General features: G+C 44.9%; 1 protein-coding gene across 2 annotated transcripts in view; it reads right to left on the minus strand.

The window, feature by feature from the left end:
• The window catches only part of LOC132810575 (cytochrome P450 7B1), a 202,621-nt gene that overhangs the window by 171,231 nt on the left and 7,954 nt on the right, over nucleotides 1-23,436 (minus strand). The window contains exon 1 of one of the 2 annotated variants that reach the window (XM_060822672.1): nucleotides 17,455-17,507. The exons of the other annotated variant lie outside the window; for it this stretch is intronic. The gene's annotated coding sequence lies outside the window, so the exon portion shown is untranslated. Of the gene's footprint in view, nucleotides 1-17,454; nucleotides 17,508-23,436 lie in introns of those variants that run through there. 2 annotated transcript variants of the gene reach the window in all.

Here is a 23,436-nt window from a genome sequence, read left to right on the forward strand (position 1 = left end):
ACTCCCCCAGAGTGCAGTAGGTGCTGGGATATCCAGGAGGAGATAGACAGATTTTTAATTGGTAATAGGTTAAAGGGTACAGGACAGTGGACAGAAAAATGGAGTTGAGGGTAAGATGAGATCTCCCACCTCCTCCCATCCTCCCCCCTGTAAAAATGGAATCCCATATTCCCAATTCCTTTGTCTCCGCCGCATCTGTTCCCAGGAGGACCAGTTCCAATACCGTACAGCCCAGAAGGTCTCCTTCTTCAAAGACCAGAGTTTCCCCCCAGACGTGATCAACGATGCCCTCCACCGCATCTCCTCCACTTCCCGCTCCTCCGCCCTTGAGCCCCGCCCCTCCAACAGCCAGCAGGACAGAACCCCACTGGTCCTCACCTACCACCCCACCAACCTCCGTATACAACGTATCATCCGCCGTCATTTCGGCCAACTCCAAACGGACCCGACCACCAGGGATCTATTTCCCTCCCCTCTCCTATCAGCGTTCTGCAAAGACCACTCCCTCTGTGACTCCCTTGTCAGGTCCACACCCCCACCAACCCAACCTCCACTCCTGGCACCTTCCCCTGCAACTGCAAGAAATGCAAAACCTGCGCCCACACCTCCCCCCTCACTTCCCTCCAAGGCCCCTAGGGATCCTTCCATATCCACCAAAAATTCACCTGCACCTCCACACACATCATCTATTGCATCCGCTGCACCCGATGTGGCCTCCTCTATATTGGGGAGACAGGCCGCCTACTTGCGGAACATTTCAGAGAACACCTCTGGGACGCCCGGACCAACCAACCCAACCACCCCGTGGCTCAACACTTTAACTCTCCCTCCCACTCCACCAAAGACATGCAGGTCCTTGGACTCCTCCATCGCCAGAACATAACAACATGACGGTTGGAGGAAGAGCGCCTCATCTTCCGCCTAGGAACCCTCCAACCACAAGGGATTAACTCAGATTTCTCCAGTTTCCTCATTTCCCCTCCCCCCACCTTGTTTCAGTCAAATCCCTCGAACTCTGCACCGCCTTCCTAACCTGCAATCCTCTTCCTGACCTCTCCGCCCCCACCCCACTCCGGCCTATCACCCTCACCTTGACCTCCTTCCACCTATCACATCTCCAACGCCCCTTCCCCCAAGTCCCTCCTCCCTACCTTTTATCTTAGCCTGCTGGACACACTTTCCTCATTCCTGAAGAAGGGCTTATGCCCAAAACGTTGAATCTCCTGTTCCTTGGATGCTGCCTGACCTGCTGCGCTTTTCCAGCAACACATTTTCAGCTCAGGTAAGATGAGATCATCCATGATCAAATGGCAAGCAAGTTAAACGACCCACTGCTATTCTTATATTCTTACTTAAGAATGCTGGTCATTGTTGGACATAGACAAGCAAGAAACATAGTGTGAAGTTATTGATACTTGGAGACCAACTCATAAACAGATCACTAGAATGCTGAAAATGGGTTAAGCCAGAGAAAGGAAAATCTCAGATGATGCCACATCTATCTCATGTAACTTGCCTTGTCAGGAAACAGACTTGCCCCAGTTAGTCACTATCAAGGACTTGGATGAAGGAATTCGATATTACATGTCCAGCTTTCCTGGTAATACAAAACTCAGTAGGATTGGGAATGGTGAGAAGAATATAAACAGGCTTCCAGATGATCTAGACAGGTTGGTCGCGCACATGGCAGACACAGTATTAAATGGATAAGTGTGTAATGATCCGCAACAAAATAAAATGGCAGAGTGTTATTTAAATGGTGACAGATTTGGAAAGCAAGAAGTCTGGAATGCAATGGTTTTGATAGCCTGCACCCCAAAAATGTCCGGGGACAGGATTTGGGCGGCACAGTGGCTCAGTAGTTAGCCTCGGATGACTGCCTGTGTGGAGATTGCACATTCTCCCAGTGTCTGCGTGGGTTTCCTCTGGGTGCTCTGGTTTCCTCTCACAGTCCAAAGATGGGCAGGTTAGGTGGATTGGCCGTGCTGAATTGTCCCATAGTATCCAGGGATGGGCAGGCTAGATGGATTGGTTATGTGAAACGCAGGATTACAAGGAATAAGGTTGGAGGGAGATGGGTCAGAGTGGGATGCTCTGTGGAGGGGTTGGTGAGGACTCAATGGGAGAGATGACTTGCTTCCACACTGTAGGGATTCTATGAATCGCACCATAGCTGTAGAGAGCCTGACTGAGGTATCACCTGGCGTTGTGTGTGTACAGTTTGCTTTCCCAACTGAGGGAATGTACAGGTTCACCGGATTGATTCTGGAGATGATGGGTTTCTTCATGGAAAGAGAGATCGAGTTGACCCGGCCAGTTCACCGATATTCAGAAAATGTGAGAGGAATCTCATTGAAACATGAAACATTCTCAGAGGGTTTGACCGACTGAGTTTCTCTGGCCAGGAGTTCAGAACAAGGGGTCAAGGTTCAGGAAAATATGCTGGGCCATTTGGGACTGAGATGAAGAAACTGAGGGTAATGAATGTGTGGATTTCTCCAACAAGGAAGACTTTGGAGGCGAAATCACTCAATTTCCTCAACTTAAAAATAGATTTCTTCAGACAAAAGCTGTCAAAGGGAATGGGGAGAGAGGAGGAGGGGGATATTGAGATAAAGGATCAGGCATGATCATGTTGAATGCTGCGGACGAGACTCCCAGACGGTAAGTTTCCTCCCAAGTGCCAGGGTCCAGGATGTCTCTGATCGAGGCTACGAGATTCTGAAGGGGCAGGGTGAGCAGCTAGAAGTCGCAGTGCAGATTGGCACCAATGCCATAGCGAGGAAAAGGGATGAGGACCTAAAAGGTGATTTCAGGGAAGCTAAAAACAGGACTAGCGGAGTAGTGATCTCAGGCTTACTACCGATGCCACATGCTAATGAGGCAAGGAACAGGGAGTGAGTGCAGCTAAACACATGGCTACAGGGCTGGTGCAGGACGGAGGGCTTCAGGTACCTAGATCATTGGTGTTTCAGGTGGGGAAAGTGAGACTGTACATGAGGGTTACACTTAAACTGGAGGGGCACCAATGTCCTGGGTGGTACATTTGCTAGTGCACTTCAGGAGGGTTTAAACTAGTTTGGCAGGGAGATGGGTACCAGAGCTACAGACCAGAGGAGAGGGTAGTTGTTGAATGGGCAGAAATAGATTGCAGAGAGTCTGTCAGGAAGGATACATGGTTGATAGAGTAAAGGGAATGGTTAAAGTGAGTCTGTTTCGATGCAAGGGTTGTCAGGAGTAAGAGTGATGAACTTAGAGCTTGGATCAGTACTTGGAGCTAGGATGTTGTGGCCATAACAGAGACATGGATTTCACAGGGGCAGGAATGGTTGCTGGATGTTCCAGGATTTAGATCTTTAAAAAGAACAGGGAGGGGGGTAAAAGAGGAGGGAGAGCAGCATTGTTAATTAGAAAGTGCATCACAGCTGCAGTAAAGGAGGTTGCTGAGGAGGGTTTGTCTACTGAGTCAGGATGGGTGGAATCAGTAACAGGAAAGGAGCAGTCACTTTACTGGGTGTTGTCTATAGATCTCCCCCCACCCCCAATAGCAGCAGAGAGATGGAAGAACAGATTGCACAGCAGATCTTGGAAAGGTGCAGATGTAACAGAGTTGTTGTTGTTGTTATGGGTAATTTTAACTTCCCCAATATTGATTGGAACCTCCTTAGTGCAGATGGTCTGGATGGAGCCAATTTTGTCAGGGGTCCCCAGGAAGGATTCCTGACTCAATATGTAGATAGGCTGACTAGTGGGAGGCCATATTGGCTTTGTTGCTAGGCAACGAGCCGGGCCAGGTGTCAGATCTCTCAGTGGGAGATCATTTCGGTGACAGTGACCACAACTGAGAGGGATAGAAACAGACGGGATGGGAAGGTTTTTAACAGAGGGAGGGGAAATTATATTGCTATCAGGCAATGGAGGAGCTGTGGAGTATAAATTGGGAACAATTGTTCCACGGGAAATACACAACAGAAATGTGGAAGCTGTTTAAGGAGCACTTATTGCGAGTGTAGGAAAACTTCGTCCCAGTGAGACAGGCAAGGAATGGGAAGGTGATGGAGCCTTGGATGACAAGAGAAGAGGAGCTTCTTGTCAAGAGGAAGAAGGAAGCTTACTTAATGTTGAGGAAGCAAGAATCTGGCACAGCTTTAGAGGATTACAGGGCATCTAGGAAAGAACCCAGAAATAGACTGAGGAGAGCGAGGAGGGGGGATGAGAAAGCCTTGGTGGGAAGGATTAGGAAAGCCCAAAGGCTTCTGCAGGTAAGAGAATAAGAGAATGATCAGAGAGAGGGTGGAGCCAATCGGGGTAGTGGAGAGAACTTGTACCTGGATTCTGAAGAGGTAGGGGAGGCCATAAATGAGTTTTTTGCTTCAGTATTTACTAGAGAGAGGGACCATGTTTATAATGAGAACACTGTGGACCAGGTTAATAGGTTTGAACAGATTGATATTAAGGAAGTGGATGTGCTGGAAATTCTGGGAAGCATCAAGGTAAATAATTCTGCGGGGTCGGACCAGGCATATCCAAGGTTATTGCAGGAAGTGAGGAATAGGATTGCTGCGCCTTTGGCGATGATCATTGCATCCTCACTCTCCATGGGAGTAGTACCAGCTGATTGGTGGGAGGTAAATGTTGTTCCTCTGTTCAAGAAAGTGAACAGGGAAATCCCTGGATGTTATAAACCAGTCAGTCTCACATCTGTGGTTAGCAAAGTACTGGAAAGGATCTTAAGCGATAGGACTTATGGCTATTTGGAAAATAGTTGATTAAAGAAAGTCAGCACGGCTTTGTGAGGGGCAGGTCATGCCTCACAAGCCTTATTGAGTTATTTGAGGATGTGACAAGACAAGTTGATGAAGGTCGAGCTGTGGATGTAGTGCATATGGATTTCAGAAAGGCATTTGATAAGGTTCCCCAAAGTCGGCTCATTCAGAACATTAGGAGGTATGGGATACTGGGAAATGTGGCTGTCTGGATACAGAATTGGCTGGCCGAAAGAAGACAGCGAGTGGTAGTGGATGGAAAGTATTCTGCCTGGAGGTTGGTGACCAGTGGTGTCCCACAGGGATCTGTTCCTGAGCCTCTGCTCTTTGTAGTTTTGGCTTGGATGAAGAAGTGGAAGGGTGAGTTAGTAAATTTGCTGATTACACAAAAGTCGGTGGTTTTATAGATAGTGTCAAGGCTACAACAAGACATTGATAGGATGCAGAGCTGGGCTGAGAAGTGGAAGATGGAGTTCAACCTGGACAAACGTGAAGTGATTCATTTTGGAAAGTCAAATTTGAATGCTGAAAACAAGGTTAAATACAGGATTCTTGGCAGTGTGGAAGAATAACGGTATCTTGGGATCCACATACAACGATTCCTCAAAGTTCCCACCCAAGTTGATAGGGTTGTTAAGAAGGTGTATGGTATTTTGGCTTTCATTAATGGGGGATTGAATTTAAGAGCGGCGAGGTTTTGCTGCAGCTCTATAAAACCCTGGTTAGATCACACTTGGAATATTGTGTCCAGTTTTGGTCACCTCATTATAGGAAGGATGTAGATTCTTTAGAGAGGGTGCAGAGAAGATTTACCAGGATGCTGCCTGGACTGGAGGGTTTGTCTTATGAAGAGAGGTTGAGTGAGCTAGGGCTTTTCACACTGGAGATAAGAAGGAAGAGAGGTGACTTGATAGAGGTGTACGAGGTAATGAGAGGCATCGATAGAGGAGATAGCCAGAGACTTTACCCCAGGACAGAAATGGCTGTCATGAAAGGTCATAATTTTAAGGTGATTGGAGGAAGGTTTAGGGTTCTTTACTCAGAGAGTGGTGGGTGGGTGGAATGCACTGCCAGCGGCGATGGTAGAGTCAGAGAGATTAGGGACATTTAAGCGACTGCTGGACAAGCACATGGACGGCAGTAAATTGAGGGGTGAGTAGGTTTGGTTCATCTTCGAATAAGATAAATGCTCAGCACGACATCGTGGGCCGAAGGGCCTGTACTGTTGTATGTTCTATGAAATGGTGGGGCAGGTTCAAAGAGTTTATCCCTACTCCTATGTTCTATGTTTCTATGATCTGGTCAGTTACAAACTGATGAATGAAAGCAGAAGTTGCTGGAAAATCTTAGCAGATCTGGCAGCATCTGTGGGGAGAAAGCAGAGTTAAAATTTCAGAACATTTCTGAGGAAGGTCCCAAAACATAACTCTGATTTCTCTTCACAGATGGTGCAAGACCTCCAGAACTTTCCCAGCAACTTCTGTTTTTGTTTCTGATTTACAACATCTGCAAATCTTTTGCTTCTTTTGACGGATGAAAGGCTCTTCCATTCATTTGTAGCCCAGTTTCTAATGTTACATGAACATCAACTGGAATATTGAACATGACGATGAGATTAAACTGCTCCCGTGTTCTATTCGAGAAAGCAGTATTGGTCTTTGACCTTTGAACTACAAATTGGATCAATTGCCAGAATGTCCTGCGGCATCCTGGGAGTAGCCATAAACATACAAATTGATGACAATTAACCAGATATTCAAGAAAAGAGCCCCTAATAACATCTCTGTGAGACACTTTACCAATTACGGCTAGCTGGCTGTGCTCTCATTCACATAAGCAATTTCTTAGGTATTGACGACTGCAGATAGTCCAACTCCCAGACAAACCAATCACTCTGGCAATGCTGGGTAACGAAGAAGCAACTCAAGCAATAAAGAGAACTGAAAGCAACAATACTTACTTTGACGTAGAATGATGCAACAGTAAAGTTTTACGGAAATGCTTATTTTTCAAAAAGGCACCAAGTTACTGATCTGTGAAGTGCTTAACAAGAAGTAATTGAAAGCAATATTCTCATTCTTATAAAAAGCAGGATTGTTGAGTTGAGTTCACTAAACGCAGTTTTCAAAAATAATAATAATTGATTGATAATTAATGAGAATGACACATTGCACAAGAGAGCGCCACGTCCATGTTCATTCACAAACTCAGACTAACAGATCCCTTCCCCACCTCTTCGGGAATGAAATCCACACAAGTAAAAGCAAATAAATAAAATAGATTAGAGATAGAAAGAAAGAAGATGAAAAGGGATCGGGGAAAGGGAGAGGGTGAAAATGAGAGATAAATGGGGGGGGGGGGGGTGGCAGAGTACAATAGGTGAATGGGGGTGGGGATGAAGTTGATAGATCAGGGAGGAGGGTGGAGTGGATAGGTGGAAAAGAAGGTAGGCCTGTAGGACAGGTCATGGGGACAGTGCTGAGCTGCAAGAGTGGAGCTGAGGTGAGGTGGGGGAAGGAAAAATGAGGAAACTGGTGAAGTCCACATTGATGCCCTGGGGTTGAAGTGTTCTGACATGGAAGATGAGGAGTTCTTCCTCCAGGCGTCGGGTGGTGAGGGAGTGGCGGTGAAGGAGGCCCAGGACCTCCATGTCCTCGGCTGAGTGGGAAGGGGAGTTGAAATGTTGGGCCATGGGGCGGTGTGGTTGATTGGTGCGGGTGTCCCGGAGATGTTCCCTAAAGCGCTCTGCTAGGAGGTGTCCTGTCTCCTCAATGTAGAGGAGACCGCATCGGGAGCAACGGATACAATAAATGATATTGGTGGATGTGCAGGTAAAACTTTGATGGATGTGGAAGGCTCCTTTAGGGCCTTGGATGGAGGTGAGGGAGGTGGTGTGGGCGGAGGATGCTGCCTGAACTGCTGTGCTTTTCCAGTGCTACTAATCCCTACTGTACTCACTGTATACCCATGACTGCATCGCCAAATACCAGATCGATGCCATTTACAAGTTTACTGAAGACACCATAGTCGGTCGAATCTCAGATGGCAATGAAACAAACTATAGATGGGAGGTGGAAGACCTGGAAAAATGGCGCACTGAGAACAGCCTAGCTGTCAATGCCAGCAAAACCAAGGAACTCATTATTGACTTTCAGTGGGATGTTACTCATGCCCCCCTACACATTAACAACACAGAGATGGAATGAGTGGAGAGTGTCAAGCTCCTGGGAGTGGTCATCCACAACAAGCTTTCTTGGACTCTTCATGTGGACACACTGGTCACAAAGGCCCAACAACGTCTCTTCTTCCTCAGGCAGCTGAGGAAATTTGGAATGACGGTGAATACCCTCGCCAACATTTATAGGTGCGCCATCGAGAGAATTCTGTCTGGATGTATCACCACCTGGTACGGCAACTGTACCATTCGAGATCGGAGACTGTAACAGAGCGTGGTGAACTCGGCCTGGACAATCACAAAGGCCAACCTCCCATCTATAGAATCCATCTACCAGGCCCCACTGTCAAGGAAAGGCCACCCGCATTCTCAAAGATCCATCCCACCCTGGCAATGTTTTTCTACAACCTCTACCATCGGGGAGAAGGTACAGAAGCCTGAACACACGCACCAGCCGGTTTCGAAACAGTTTCTACAGTACTGTTGTTAGAATACTGAATGGACAAACAAACTCTTAACATTCGCCTGTATCTGTGTTTTTGTTTTTGCCACTGTTTACCTATTATTTACTATCTATGCTACTTAACTCTGTGATCTGCCTGTTTTGATCACAAGACAGAGCTTTTCACTCTGCCTTGGTACATGTGACAATAAATTAAATTAAATTAAATTTGAAGCTGGGTCCCCAGAATATTGAACGGAATTCAATTGAATACAATTCAATGTTCTGGGGACCCAGATTCAAATCCTGCCACAGCAGATTGGGGAGTTTGAATCTTTAAAAACAATCTGGAATTAAGAGTCTAATGTTGACCATGAATCCCTTGTTGATTATTGGAAAAACCCATCTGGTTTACTAATGTCCTTTTGGGAAGGAATCTGCCAATTTTACCTGGTCTGGCCTACATGTGACTCCAGACCCACAGTAATGTGGTTGACTCTCAACTGCCCTCTGGGTAATTAGGGATGGGCAATAAATACTGCCTAGCCAGCGATGCCCTCATCCTAGGAATGAATTTATAAAATCTCGTTGTTGTGGTTCTGCTCGCCGAGCTGGAAGTTTTTGCTGCAAACGTTTCGTTCCCTGGCTAGGGAACATCATCAGTGCTGTTGGAGCCTCGTGTGAAGCGCTGCTTTGATGTTTCTTCCGGTATTTCTATTGGTTTGTTCTTGCCGCTTCCGGGTGTCAGTTTCAGCTGCAGTGATTTGTATGTGGGGTCCAGGTCGATGTGTCTGTTGATGGATGTTCTTGCCGTTTCCGGGTGTCAGTTTCAGCTGTAGTGGTTTGTATATGGTGTCCAGGTCAATGTGTCTGTTGATGGAGTTTGGGGATGAATGCCATGCTTCTAGGAATTCTCTGGCTGTTCTCTGTCTGGCTTGTCCTATGATAGTGGTGTTTTCCCAGTCAAATTCATGTTGCTGGTTGTCTGAGTGTATGGCTACTAGAGATAGCTGGTCGTGTCGTTTTGTGGCTAGCTGATGTTCATGGATGCGGATTGTTAGCTGTCTTCCTGTTTGTCCTATATAGTGTTTTGTGCAGTCCTTGCATGGTATTTTGTAAACTACGTTAGTTTGGCTCATGCTGGGTATTGGGTCCTTTGTTCTAGTGAGTTGTTGTCTGAGCGTGGCTGTTGGTTTGTGTGCTGTTATGAGTCCTAAGGGTCACAGTAGTCTGGCTGTCAGTTCTGAGACGCTCCTGACGTATGGTAGAGTGGCTAGTCCTTTTGGTTGTGGCATGTCCTCGTTCCTCGGTCTATCTCTTAGGCATCTGGTGATAAAGTTGCGTGGGTATCCGTTTTTGGCGAATACCTTGTATAGATGTTCCTCTTCCTCTTTTCGCAGTTCTGGTATAAAATCTCTCCTACCATCTAAAGGTTAAGATGTGGAATTTGTGGCACAATTCCAAATTACATGCTTGGTTTCACCGCCTTCTTTTCAAACCTTAAAAAATTATGTCAAAGGATGTCGGTATCACTGGAGAAGGTAGTGGGGAGTTATCTTCCAAAACTCCAGGAGTCCATGGACTGGAGATATACACACAGGAAGGGAGGAAGCTGCAGGATTTTAACCCATGGTAAAGCCCCCATAGTCTGACTGGACCATAGGGCTGCTCTTTCATAAGAGAGAGCGTGAGCTGACTGATGGCACTTTAACCTGAGGGTCACCACACCTCAGGCGAGGGGAGAGGTTGGGAAGGACACTCACTCATGGAAATCTCAGCTGGTGATGGGAGTTGAACCCACACTGTAGGCATCACACTGCTTCACCAAGCAGCCCCCCCAGCCCATTGACTGAACCAACTCCCCAACCTTCACCCCCTTCAGAGACAGTGAACGAACGGCAAATTCATTCCAAGTCAGGATGATGTGGGGTTTGGAGGGGAATTTGCAGGTGGTACTTTGCCCATACATCTCATTTTTCCAGGTGCTAGAGGGGCGCAGGCTGCTGTCGGAGGAGCTAGGGTGGGACCCAGCAGCATGTCTGATAGGTGGCCCTTCCTGCTGCCAGTGTGCGTCGGTTGTAAAGGAAGTGAATGTTTACGGTTTTATATCTCTTTCCTGTCTCAACAGCTGCTTTGTACAGGGTAGCATTAAACAGAATGCTGTGCAGAACCATGTGCCAGAATCCTTCTTTTGTAGTTGATGTAAATGATGACCATTTAGAATTCTTTAGTGAAAGAAACCAAAGTACTGTGAATGCTGGAAATCAGAAACAGAAACAGAAATTGCTGGAGACACTCAGCAGATCAGACAGTATCTGTGGAGAGAAATAGAGCTAACGTTTCGGATCCAGTCACCCTTCTTCAGAACTGATGATAGCTGGGAACAAGTTGGCGTGTGTGTTGAAGATGGAGTGGGGGAGGGGGGTGGGGGAGAGGTGGAGATGGAGCTGAGAGCAGGAAACAGTTGGACAGATAATGAAGTGGATCATGATCAGCCTGGGAGAATGAATATCTGCTCATGGGGACCATCACTGGTTGACAGTGGGCTGTTTTGTGGTTGCAGTCCATGTGGGGGTGAGGGTAAGGATAAGGGAAAAGGTGCTCAGGCCCCAAAATTATTAAATTCGACATTGCATCTGGAGGGCTGCAGGGTTCCGAAGCAGAAAATGAGGTGTTGTTCTTCCAGCTTGGACTGAGCTTCACTGGAGCACTGCAGCCAGCCTGAGACCGAGACATTGGCCAGGGAACAGGGTGGGGGGTTAAAGTGGCAGGCAACTGGAAGCTCAAGGTCATTACTGTGGACAGAGAGTAGGTGTTCTGCCAAATAGTTACCCAACCTGAGCTTTATCTGCCCAATGTAGAGGAGACCACATGGTGAACTGAATTAGCTTTACTGTCACATGTACTCAACTGAGTGACAGTGAAACATTTAAACTTTACTTCACCATCTTAAATACAAGGATACTTAAAATCAAATTCTTAGGCAAAAAAAAAGAGAAGTGATGAAAAGTCCAGCGTTACAGATCATAGGAATAAATTGGAAAAAAATACAGAGAAATAAAAAGTTCAGAATAATAGTCTTTCTGAGCTAGTCTAAGCCAGCACCTCGTCTATAGTAACTGAAAGAGTGAGATCTCCACTACCTCAACATCAGACCCACCAACGTAGGGATCACCCCACTTGAGGTGCCCTCCCTTCTTCAGTGATATCGCTGACCGCACACTCACCCCAATACCAGAGGTCCCCAGCTCCATTGCTTCCACCTCGCCAATAACCAGAGGACCCCACTGTAGGCTGGCCAGGACGTCCTAGCTCCACTCCTGCCCCAATCAGGGCAGGGCTTCATTGCCCTGGGTTCGGTCCAGCACTGCAGCGTTGCTTATTCAATCTTCTACACATTGATATAAAAAACTCTCCTCTCAAGAAGTCTGGCCCTCTCAACCCTTTACACTATGTGTATCCCAATTAATATTGGGAAGTTGAAATCCCCGAATATAACTCCGCTGTTACTATCTTTACACCCCTCAGTGAATTCCCTACATGTGTTCCTGTACTACCTGCTGGCTATTTGGGGTTCTACAGTACACTCCTAGCAATGTGACTGCCTCTTTTGTATCCCGAGTTTAACACATAAAGCCTGATTTGAAGACCCTTGCAAGATACTTTCCCTCCTCCCTGCAGTAACTGACTCATTCATTAATAATGTCACCCTATCTTCTCCTTTACATCCACTTTGATCCTGCTGAAGATTATATTCCCCAAAATCCCTGCGTTTCTGTGATGGCAACAATGTAAAATTTCTCGTGTAAATCCATACTCTTAACTCACTTGTCTTATCTACCAACATAATTTGGAACTTACTATAAGATACATTTCTAGTGTGCACCATGAACTGCTAACTATCAAGTAACTGAAAAGTTGCACAAGCCCATTTTAATTGCGGCTAGTTTTGAATTCACACACTCACATTCTACTTAAGTGTCAACAGAAATAAACTCACACAGTACTGTTTCAAATCAGCCTTTGTGAAAAAATAACTATGTGATAGCTGCATGTAAATAGACATTCCATCGAGAAGCATTTCCTCCAAACCAGCCTAGTCCACTTCTCTATCACTGCTAGCACCTCCTCACTGCCTCATGACAATCACTGAGGGTGTAACACTTACCCACTCACCTCCTCCCTCCACACTGTCCAACACACCTTCCAGATGAAGCATTTTATTTATACTTAGGCACAGAGTCAGAGTTGCACAGCACAGAAACAGACCCTTCGGTCCAACTCATCCAGGCCAACCAGGCATCCTAACCTAATCTAGTCCCATTTTCGAACACTTGCCTCTCTTTCAGTCTGTGAAACAATCTGACACACCAACTTAAGATTAACTTTAGGGGCTACCTTTAGAGCTGTGTTGTACCTAATAACATTTCCACCTTCTGTCACTCAGCCTTCTCAATCAATTTATGCATGTTTGTTGAATTTGCCCATTATTGAAAGCCTAGTCTAGCCCAAGCTCTGTCCTTAAATAGAAATGAGCAGTTTCACTTGTGCTTCTGCATTCTAAATACAGAGGGTTTGACACCTGCCCATTGCCACTCTGGGCTGCTCAGCAGCTAGTCCAAGTGATGTAATTATGAACAGAACTTCCAAACAAAACAGAGCCTACCTTGCTGAAGGCTTGCTTGTGGATAGCTGCTGCTGACTGGTTTGGGATTTATATCCCAAGGAGATTTTGGAACTGAATTGTTAGTGCCTTTTTCCCCCGTATGCACCAGCTCCCAGGGCTTTAGGTACAATTCAAGGAAGCCAGTGTCTAGAAAGCAAATAAAAACTCCCCTACAAGATCTGCTGATGCTAGAAATCTGAAACAAAAACAGAACAAAGAACAGGCCCTTTGGCCCTTCAAGTTTGTGCCCATACATTCTGCCCTTCCACACTAAAGCTGTCTTCCCTTCCATGGATCCGTATCCCTCTATTCCCTTCCCATTCATGTATCCGTCCAGGTGTTTCTTGAATGCTGCTATTGTGTCTGGTTCCTCCACCTCTCACTGGCAGCGCGTTCCAGGCACTCACCACCCTCTGCGTGAAAAACTTGCCTCGCACATCTCTTTTAAACTCCCCCTCGTGTGTCCCCTAGTAACTGACCCCTCCATCCTGGGAAAAAGCCTCCTACTTTCCACTCTATCCATACCATTCACAATCTTATAAACTGCTATCAAGTCGCTCATCAACCCCCTGTGTTCCAGTGAAAACAAACCCAGTCTATCCAACCTTTGCTCATCGCTAAAATCCCCCAGACCAGGCAACATCCTGGTAAACCTTTCTGTACCTTCTCCAAAGCATCCCCGTCCTTCTGATAGGATGGTGACCAGAATTGTACATCATATTCCAAGTGTGGCCTAACTAAAGTTTTATAAAGCTACAGTATAATTTGTCTAGCCTTATACTCAATGCCCCTTCCAATAACGACAAGCTTTTTTTATTATCTTATCTACCCACACTGTCACTTTCAGTGATCAGTGTACCCAGATCCCTCTGCATATCAATTCTCCTAAGGGTTCTGCCATTCACTGTATATGACCTTCCAAAATGCATCACCTCACACTTGTCTGGATTAAACTCCATCTGCCATTTTTCTGCCCATGCGTCCAACGGATCTGCAAATTGCTGGAAAATCTCAGCAGGTATGGCAGCATATGTGGAGAACACTCAAGAGTTAACGTTTCAGGTCCAGGGACCCTTCTCCAGAATTCAAGAATGCTAGAAAGCACATGTTAGTATCTCCAAAATGTAAGCAGATCAAAGGGAAGTATTTAGATCTCATGTAAATGATGCAACAAGGCAGTACAAAGCTTTCAGTATTACAATCTTGGAGACACTCAAAAGCCTCAGAGAGACTCCCTGTCTAACCACACAGCCCCATTTCCAATTCCTCAATGGAAACCTGAGAGGTGACCAGGCCTTGGCAATGATTAATTATCACCAGAATAAATACATAAGATGCTAGACAAATGCAGTAGAACTGGCAACATCAGAACAAAGCAGAGATAAAGTTGAATGTTGTAAGGCATTAAAAAGGAAGGATCATACCAGACTCAAAATGTTCATTAGATTAGATTACTTACAATGTGGAAACAGGCCCTTCGGCCCAACAAGTCCACACCGACCCGCCGAAGCGCAACCCACCCATACCCCTACATTTACCCCTTGCCTAACACTACAGGCAATTTAGCATGGCCAATTCACCTGACCTGCACATCTTTGGACTGTGGAGGAAATCGGAGCACCCGGAGGAAACCCACACAGACACGGGGAGAACGTGCAAACTCCACACAGACAGTCGCCTGAGGCGGGAATTGAACCCAGGTCTCTGGCGCTGTGAGGCAGCAGTGCTAACCACTGTGCCACTGTGCCACCCACTCTGCTTTTCTCTCCACAGATGCTGACAGACCTGCTGACTTGCTCCAGCATTCTCTGGATTTGTTTCCAATATCCAGCACCCCCAATATTTTGTGTTCATTCATGATCACCAGTTTTTGCAACTTGTCTGAAAGCTGAAGAATTCTCATGAAGATTCAGACTCCATCATGGTGAACAACATAAACTATTTTGGAGGGATCACTTATGCATTACAATAACACTTGGCCTTCCAGTGTTCTGTGGAAGTGCAAAGCACCAACTGTCCAAAGTATCACACGAGTCCTTTTCTCTGCTTTTCCTCCTCAAATACTTGTCCATGGTGCCTCAAATTAATCTGGGCCAGACTCCCCTGGAAACAGCGAACTGCACCAAAATCTAACCAGCCTGCACCAGAGCCAAATCACCATCAGGACTATTACAGACCACAGCAATGGTTTTGAGGAACCATGAAAAAGCACTTTGCAGCAGTTGTGAAGTTAATTAAAAAAAATTCAGGAATTTCTCATGTAGTTGAATAGAAGTCTGAGCCTGTAGTCTCAGAATGTCACCGGTACAAAGGTTGTCAAAGTGGTTTACGTGGTACATTTTGTATTCTTGGATTAAACAATATAGACCTAGGCTGAGGAGCTCAGTGTACAACATGATGGCAGGGGAATGGGGTCGTTCATTGTGCAATTAGCTCATTCCTCCCATTGTACACAGCGGGACATTGATGTTCCCCTCCCATTGTGCACAGTGGGACATTGATGGTCCCCTCCCATTGTGCACAGCGGGACATTGATGTTCCCCTCCCATTGTGCACAGTGGGACATTGATGGTCCCCTCCCATTGTGCACAGCGGGACATTGATGGTCCCCTCCCATTGTGCACAGCGGGATATTGATGTCCCCCTCCCATTGTGCACAGCGGGATATTGATGTTCCCCTCCCATTGTGCACAGCGGGACATTGATGGTCCCCTCCCATTATGCACAGCGGGACATTGATGGTCCCCTCCCATTGTGCACAGCGGGATATTGATGTTCCCTTCCTACTATTGCTTCTCCACTTTAGCTCAGTGTAGAGTCATAAAGCACAGAAACAGACCTTTCGGTCCAACCCATCCACACCAACCATATTCCTAAACTAAACTAGTAAATGGGCCGTCTGCGATTGGCCCATTTCCCTCTAAGTTGAAGGGTATGGTGCTAGAAAAGCACAGCAGGTCAGGCAGCATTTTGTAATTATTTGGACTACAAGAGTTCCAAAATCTTATGATTCTGAAATGTAAAATCACATCCAGTGTGGCTGATTCCCTAGAACAGGCATCTGTAAAGTAAAACGGGATTGTACTCAATATTTCATGATAACGAGGGATGCTTTTGAGGTTACGGTGAAACAAGCCTAAGCTTTACTGGGACCTCAACCTTTGTTTTAGCATCGCTGCACTGCGCTCAGTCACAACGCTGATCATCTCTAACTTCAATTACACGCGCTCTTCATCTTCAAAAGGAGGACACAGTAGGGTCCAAAGTCATGTCTGTATGAGATATCCCTCCTCCCCCAGTACTCTCACCACCAACTTTGAGAGAAACAATCCCTTTTAAAGGATTAACACCTTTAAAAAGAACTGAATAAATTTCACAAACGCAACTAACCAAACTAATGTCTATTGGAACACTGACTTTACAGGTTTGGAATAGAAGGTATTGTTTATTCATTTTGCAGATTTCTTTCCTCTGACACTTAGATTATAGCAGAATTTTGTTCAGAATATGTAACTGTCAAAACAAATGCGCTAAGGCCAAACTTATTAGCAATGTATTTCATGGTGTCCCTGCTGTTTTTTGTATGCTAGTAAATTTTGAATGCACAAATTTGATTTGATTTATCATTGTTGCATGTACTGAGATACAGTGAGAAGTATTGTAATGCATGTTATCCAGACAAATCACACCTCACGTGTGGGCATCTGTAAAGTCAAGGTAATAGAACAGAGTGCAGAATTTTTTAAAAATTCAATCACAGGATGTGAGCATCACAGGCTAGGTCAGCATTTCTTGCCCATCCCTAATTACCCAGAGGACGGTTAAGAGTCAACCACATTGCTGTGGGTCTGGAGTTACATGTAAGCCAGACCAGGTAAGGATGGCAGATTCCTTCCTTAAAGGACATTAGTGACCCAGATGAGCTTTTCCTGACAATCAACAATAGTTTCATGGTCATCACTTCACCTGATAAAGGAACAGCGCTCTGAAAGCTGGTGATTTCAAACAAACCTCTTGGACTATAAACTGTTGCCATGTGACTTCATCCACCCCAACACCTCCACTTCATGGTCATCATTAGACTTTTAATTCCAGATTTTTACTGAATTCCACCATCTGCTGGGATTCAAACCCAGATCCACAGAACATTGCCTGGGTCTCCAAATTAGTAGTCTAGCAATAATACCATTACACCATCACTTCCCCATTAGCCCATCACCTCTATTGTGTTACAGTTACAGAGAAGGTGCAGAGAAAGGTCAACTCTGACATATGAGAGGTCCAGTCACAATTGTGAAATCTAAATTCCCTACCTCCGCAGTCTCATCCTCCAACACATTATTGGGTATATCTACAAACCTGCAGTTGTAGCACAATTCATATCACTCTCTTATCACTGACTCACAAGATAGTATGGTCATGTCCCACTCCAGGGATTCCAGTTGAGTGGCGAGTGAGTATTGCACTATTGGAGAGGCTATATTTCAGATGAGACACAAAACTGAAGGCCCCATCTGTCCTCTTAGAGATTAAGAGTTTCTCTGGCAGAATTTTGAAGAAGAACAGGGGATTTACTCATTGTCTCTTGGCCAATATTTATTTCTCAATCAACATATAAAGAGACTATTTTGCAATATCACATTTCCGTTTATGAAGGCTTGCTGTATACAAATGAGTTGTTGCATTTTTTTCCCATTACAACAGCACGAAGAGAAAGGCTGATATTCAAATCCTTGTGGAATTGTTCAACTCTCTCAACATTCCTTTGGATCACCAAAGATTGACTTTGCCGGGTTTGAGATATCTCATATCCATGAAAACACTGCACAGCTGAAAAGTTTAAAAACAAGCCAGCTGTTTCTATGGAGTACAAATGTCTGACATCAAAGCCAAATTCTTTTAAAATCTTGTATTGCTGCTTTTCTAAGTTTGACTCATTGCAGGCATTGTGTGTGGGAACACCGAAAGAAAATAGTTCATTAAAAGGTTTTATTTAAAACATTATTTAGCATGTGCACACTAAAACAAACCTATTTACTCGGAAATTTAAGAGTTACGCTGTCATGATTTTGTTTTCATTAGATTTCACTTGTGGCTCTGACCCTGCAATCGGTCGTTCATATACAATATTGTTGGATTCCTAACTGCATCACAGAGCTTTGATTTTTGCATACTTCAGTCTGTTACCCGCCTGAAGTGAGTACTTAGATGGTTCTGGAACCAAGAATTGAAATATTTCCCTAATGTTAACCCTTGCCACTCACAGGACGCTAAAATTAACCCTCAAGAGTTTCTACTGAAGCAAAGCTCAAGTCTACCAGTTGTAAGGACGGTGTCTACAAATGTGTGCTATCTTAATGCACACCTCATTGAAAAGTCTTAATATCCAAGAGCCTTTTCACCTCAGCGGGCTACAATGTGTTCCAGTATAATACTAACAGCATGGCTTTGTCTCTGCCTCTGATCTGCCTCTTCGCCATGTCCCTGAGGATACTGCCTGAAACTGGGAAGGGAGTGAGGATGAAATATCAGCACACAATGAGCGAGGGATGGATGGATGAATGAATTAACCAGGTGTTTGTAACTGGGCAAAATACTCTAGTGTTCACAAAGGCCTGGGAGACTCACCCAAATGCATTTACTATTCAAAACGTCTCGCAGGATAGAACACTGACAAGTTTCCTGGCTGAGGTGGAATCTCCTACCTTACTCTCTGTCTGACTGTTGGTGTTGTTAGGAAAGATTACTGGAATTAAAGCCGATTCATTGCACCACTACTGACAAGAACAAACGCTGAAGACCACCGCGGGTCAGGCAGCATCCTTGGAGAGAGATGTTTCGAGTCTAGATGACTCTTCATCAGAGCTGACGTGAAGTGTGGAGGGGGCAGCACTTATGCAGTGGGGGATGGAGTATTGGGAGTGCTAGGGGAGAAAGAATCTGAACTATCAACACTCTTTCTCCCCAGCACTCTAAACATCCCCCTCCCCCACCATCACTATTGCAACAAGGCTGCCCCCTCGACACTTCATGTCAGCGCTGATGAAGTCATTTAGACTTGAAACGGTAGTTTGCTCTCTCTCCCTGAATGCTGCCTGACCCGCTGTGATTTCCAGCATTAGTTGTTTTCAGTACAGATTGAATTGACTTTATTGTCCCTGCAGTAATTTGTTCCTTCATTGCACTAGTCTTGGTGCCATTCTAGCAATCAAAACAAAATTGCAATCTCGCAGTTTTCTCTTTCCCCTCTTTTGAAACCAGATTAGTAAGTATTAAAAACTCTTAATACACCATCCTGACAGTAACAGGCTGCAGTTCCAGCTCAACCATGGAAAAAGAAATTCCTGCAAAACAGAATCTCAAATTACCGCGAGCAATAAGTCACCCAACTGGAAACTTGATATCATAGAAAGTTTCTTACTTAAATTTGTCTTTTTGTTAATACCTGTTAAGAAATGCAAATATGTGAGACACCAAACAACGCTGGTTACAATGAAGCAAATCAAGGATGTTCACAGGAAAGAAATTACAATTCAATGCTATTACAGTGAGCATTTCACAAATGATTTTCACAGGTAATTTAACAAGAGTTTCCATAGGCAGATCTTGCATGATTCAATACAACTGTTGTGTTTTTCCAATAATGTGGTGGTACCTTTTGTGGTAATCTTTTGGTTGGAATAAAATGAGCATACAATTTCCTCAGCAGGTTTTCTGCAACATGAGTTCCATTTTCACTGGTTGATAGTCAGGTTCAGTACCAATGCTGACAGCCTCAACTGGGATCTTGGGTTTGTGTTCCATTACAGGTGACCCCACTAACTATACACTCTCACACACACTCACACTCACATGCAGTCACACTCACTCACACATTCACACTCACACACACCCTCTCTCATACAGTGACCCTCTCACGGGCTTTTACACTCGTGCGTACTCTCTCCCATGCACTCTATTCTCTCTCTCTTTCTCACTCACACACACACACAAATATGTCTATGGGGTGAACTTGCATTTGCAGAATTGTGTTTGCAGACACATTCTATTTTGTTCAGAAAACAATCTACAGGCGGTCAGCCCATGTGACATGTTATACATTCCAATAAATAGAACCAGTCTGATTCAAAGTTGGGATACAGACAGACTCTAACCTCACACCTCTAATGCATTGTCTGAGCTGAGATGTCACTTTTTTATATATACTGATAGAACCTTAAGTTATCTCATGGCTGTGACTTGAAAGAAATTCTGAGATTTACATATTAATGAATTGAAACCTGCAGCTCCATTCTAAGTGATTAAAGACTTAACAGCAATCTAGGTTTGTTGCATCAGTTGTATGACACTGACCGTTTCCTGTAAATTCTGTGTCCTACGACCCTGCCTCACTTGCTACCTGATGAAATCGCAGCGCTCTGAAAGCTAGTGCTTCCAAATAAACCTGTTAGACTATAACCTGGTGTTGTGTGATTTTTAACTTTGTCCACCCCAGTCCAACACCAGCTCCTCCATATCAGGATTATATCTTGACAGAGTAATGACTAATTTCCTCACAGGGAGATTTGTAAATGCTGTAAAAGATGATTGAAACTATCTTATCCTGGGGATAGAAAGGTGGGGGACAGCTCAATGTGGAAGGAAATAAAGCTGGCCACAGGAAGCGAAAACGCGACAAGTGAAATGAGAACTATAAATGAATTCTGTCAGAGGTGGAACTTACTCCCAGTGTCCCCAGTGTAGGTTTCTGTCTTGGTAATCCAACAACACGTGTGAGACACCAAACAATGCCAAAAACAACTGAGCAAATTAAAAAAAAACTCACAGCAAAGAAATTACAATTCCACACAATTAGTGAGTATTTCAGAAGATAATCTTTCACACACGATGGAGCACAAGTTCCCAGAGGCAGACCTTGCATGGAACCCATGGCCTGAATGAGTGGTAGAATCTGAAACCCTCAAGACATTTAAGAATTAGTTAGATGAGCACATGAAAGTATACAAGGATATGGGAGGGGCTCTTGTCACACAGTGGTAATGTCTCTACCTCTGTGCCAGGAGGCCCCAATTCAAGACCCACCTGTAATGACATTTCTGAACAGGTTAATCAGAAATATCTACAATGATATGGACTAAGTGCTGGAAAACGTGATTCAACTATTGGATAGATGCTTGATGACTGCTGCAGACCGATAGGCCAAAGGGCCCTTTAGTCCATGCAGAAAAGACTTAATGACTCCCTCTCTGATGTCATCACTCTGTCTTGCAGTAATTTAAAAATGGTCCAATTTAATGCAGGGTCAGATTCATTTGGCTAAGCATGGAAGGAGAGACAGAGCTTGAGAAAATTGATGCTGTTTGCCCCCATTTACCACCCAGAACAGGGACACTGAGAAGCTACTCCTGGTATGTGTCTATTAGCCCAAATTTTCGAGCTCAACACATCAAGATCCTAAACAAGTCATGGTTCACATAGGGGAAAGTGAGGACTGCAGATGCTGGAGACCAGAGTTGAAAGATGTGATGCTGGAAAAACACAGCAGGCCAGGCAGCATCCGAGGAGCAGGAGAATCGACGTTTCGGGCATAAGCCCTTCGTCAGGAATGCCTGAATCACATGGTTCACATAGATAGGAAGAGAGATGGAGATTTAAAGCAGAAATTCAGGGATCTAGGACAAATAACATTGTTATCTCTGGTTTGTTGCCCGTGCCACGTGTTAGCAAGGCGAGGGATAAGGAGAGAGAAGAGTTGAACACACGACAACAGGGATGGTGCAGGAGGGAGGGTTTTGGATTCTTGGATAATTGGGGCTCATTCTGAGGTAGGTGGGACCTCTGCAAACAGGATGGTCTTCACCTGAACCAGAGGGGTACCAATATCCTGGGTGGGGAATTCGCTAATGCTCTTCAGGTGGGTTTAAACTAATTGAGCAGGTGGATGGGAACCGAAATTGTATTTTGAGTATAGCAGAGATTGAGAGTAGCGAGGTTCGAAACAAAGTTCAGGGTCACAAGAGGGCACCGGCACGCAAGAAGTTGGTGTGAAGTGTGTCTACTAGAAGGCCAGGAGCATCCGGAATAAGGTGGCTGAACTCGCAGCATGGGTTGGTACCTGGGACTTCAATATTGTGACCATTTCGGAGACATGGATAGAGCAGGGACTGGAATGGTTGTTGCAGGTTCCAGGATTTAGATGTTTCAGTAAAGAGGGGGGAGGTGTGGCACTGTTGGTCAAGGACAGTATTACGGTGGCAGAATGGACGTTTGAGGACTCCTCTACTGAGGTAGTGTGGACTGAGATTAGAAACAGAAAAGGAGAAGTCACCCTGTTGGAAGTTTTCTATAGGCCTCCGAATAGTTCCAGAGATGTACAGGAAAGGATAGCAAAGACAATTCCAGATAGGAGCGAGAGTAACAGGGTGTTTAGGGAAACTTTAATTTCCCAAATATTGATTGGGAATACTATAGTTCAAGTGCTTTAGATAGGTCAGTTTTTGTTCAATGTGTGCAGGAGGGTTTCCTGACACAGTATGTAGACAGGCCAACAAGGCCACATTAGATTTGGTACTGGGTAATGAACCCGGTCAGGTGTTAGATTTAGAGGAAGGTGAGCATTTTGATGATAGTGACCACAATTCAGTTATGATTACTTTAGCGACGGAAAGGGATAGGTATATACCTCAAGGCAAGAGTTATAGCTGGGGGAATGGCAATTACAATGGGATTAGACAAGATTTAGGATGCATAGGATGGTGAAGGAAACTGCAAGGGATGGGCACAATAGAAATGTGGAGCTTATTCAAGGAACAGCTACTGTGTGTCCTTGATAAGTGTGTATCTGTCAGGCAGAGAGGAAGTGGTCAAGTGCAAGAGCCATGATTTACTAAAGAAGCTGAATCTCTTGTCAAGAGGAAGAAGGTTTATTTCAGGGTGAGACGTGAAGGCTCAATCAGGGCGATTGAGAGTTACAAGGTAGTCAGGAAATACCGAAAGAGAGAGTTAAGACAAGTGAGATGGGGACATGAGGAGTCAATGGCAGATAGGATCAGGGAAAACCCTAAAGATTTCTATAAGTATAGAAGGGATAAAAGAACGACAAGAGTAAGATTAGGGCCAATCAAGGACAGTAGTGGAAAGTTGTGCATGGAATCAGAAGAGATAGGAGAAGCGCTTAAAAGACAATGTTGTCAAGGAGAATACTGAGATATAGGCTACTAGACTAGATGGGATTGAGGTTCACAAGGAGGTGATATTAGTAATTCTGGAAAGTTTTAAAGTAGAAAAGGTTATAAGAGATAGGATTTATAATAATCTAGAGAGGAATAAGTTGATTAGGGATTGTCAACATGGTTTTGATGAAGGGTAGGTCGTGCCTCACAAACCT

This window comes from Hemiscyllium ocellatum, chromosome 4, assembly GCF_020745735.1.
Source record: "Hemiscyllium ocellatum isolate sHemOce1 chromosome 4, sHemOce1.pat.X.cur, whole genome shotgun sequence".
Taxonomy (NCBI): domain Eukaryota; kingdom Metazoa; phylum Chordata; class Chondrichthyes; order Orectolobiformes; family Hemiscylliidae; genus Hemiscyllium; species Hemiscyllium ocellatum.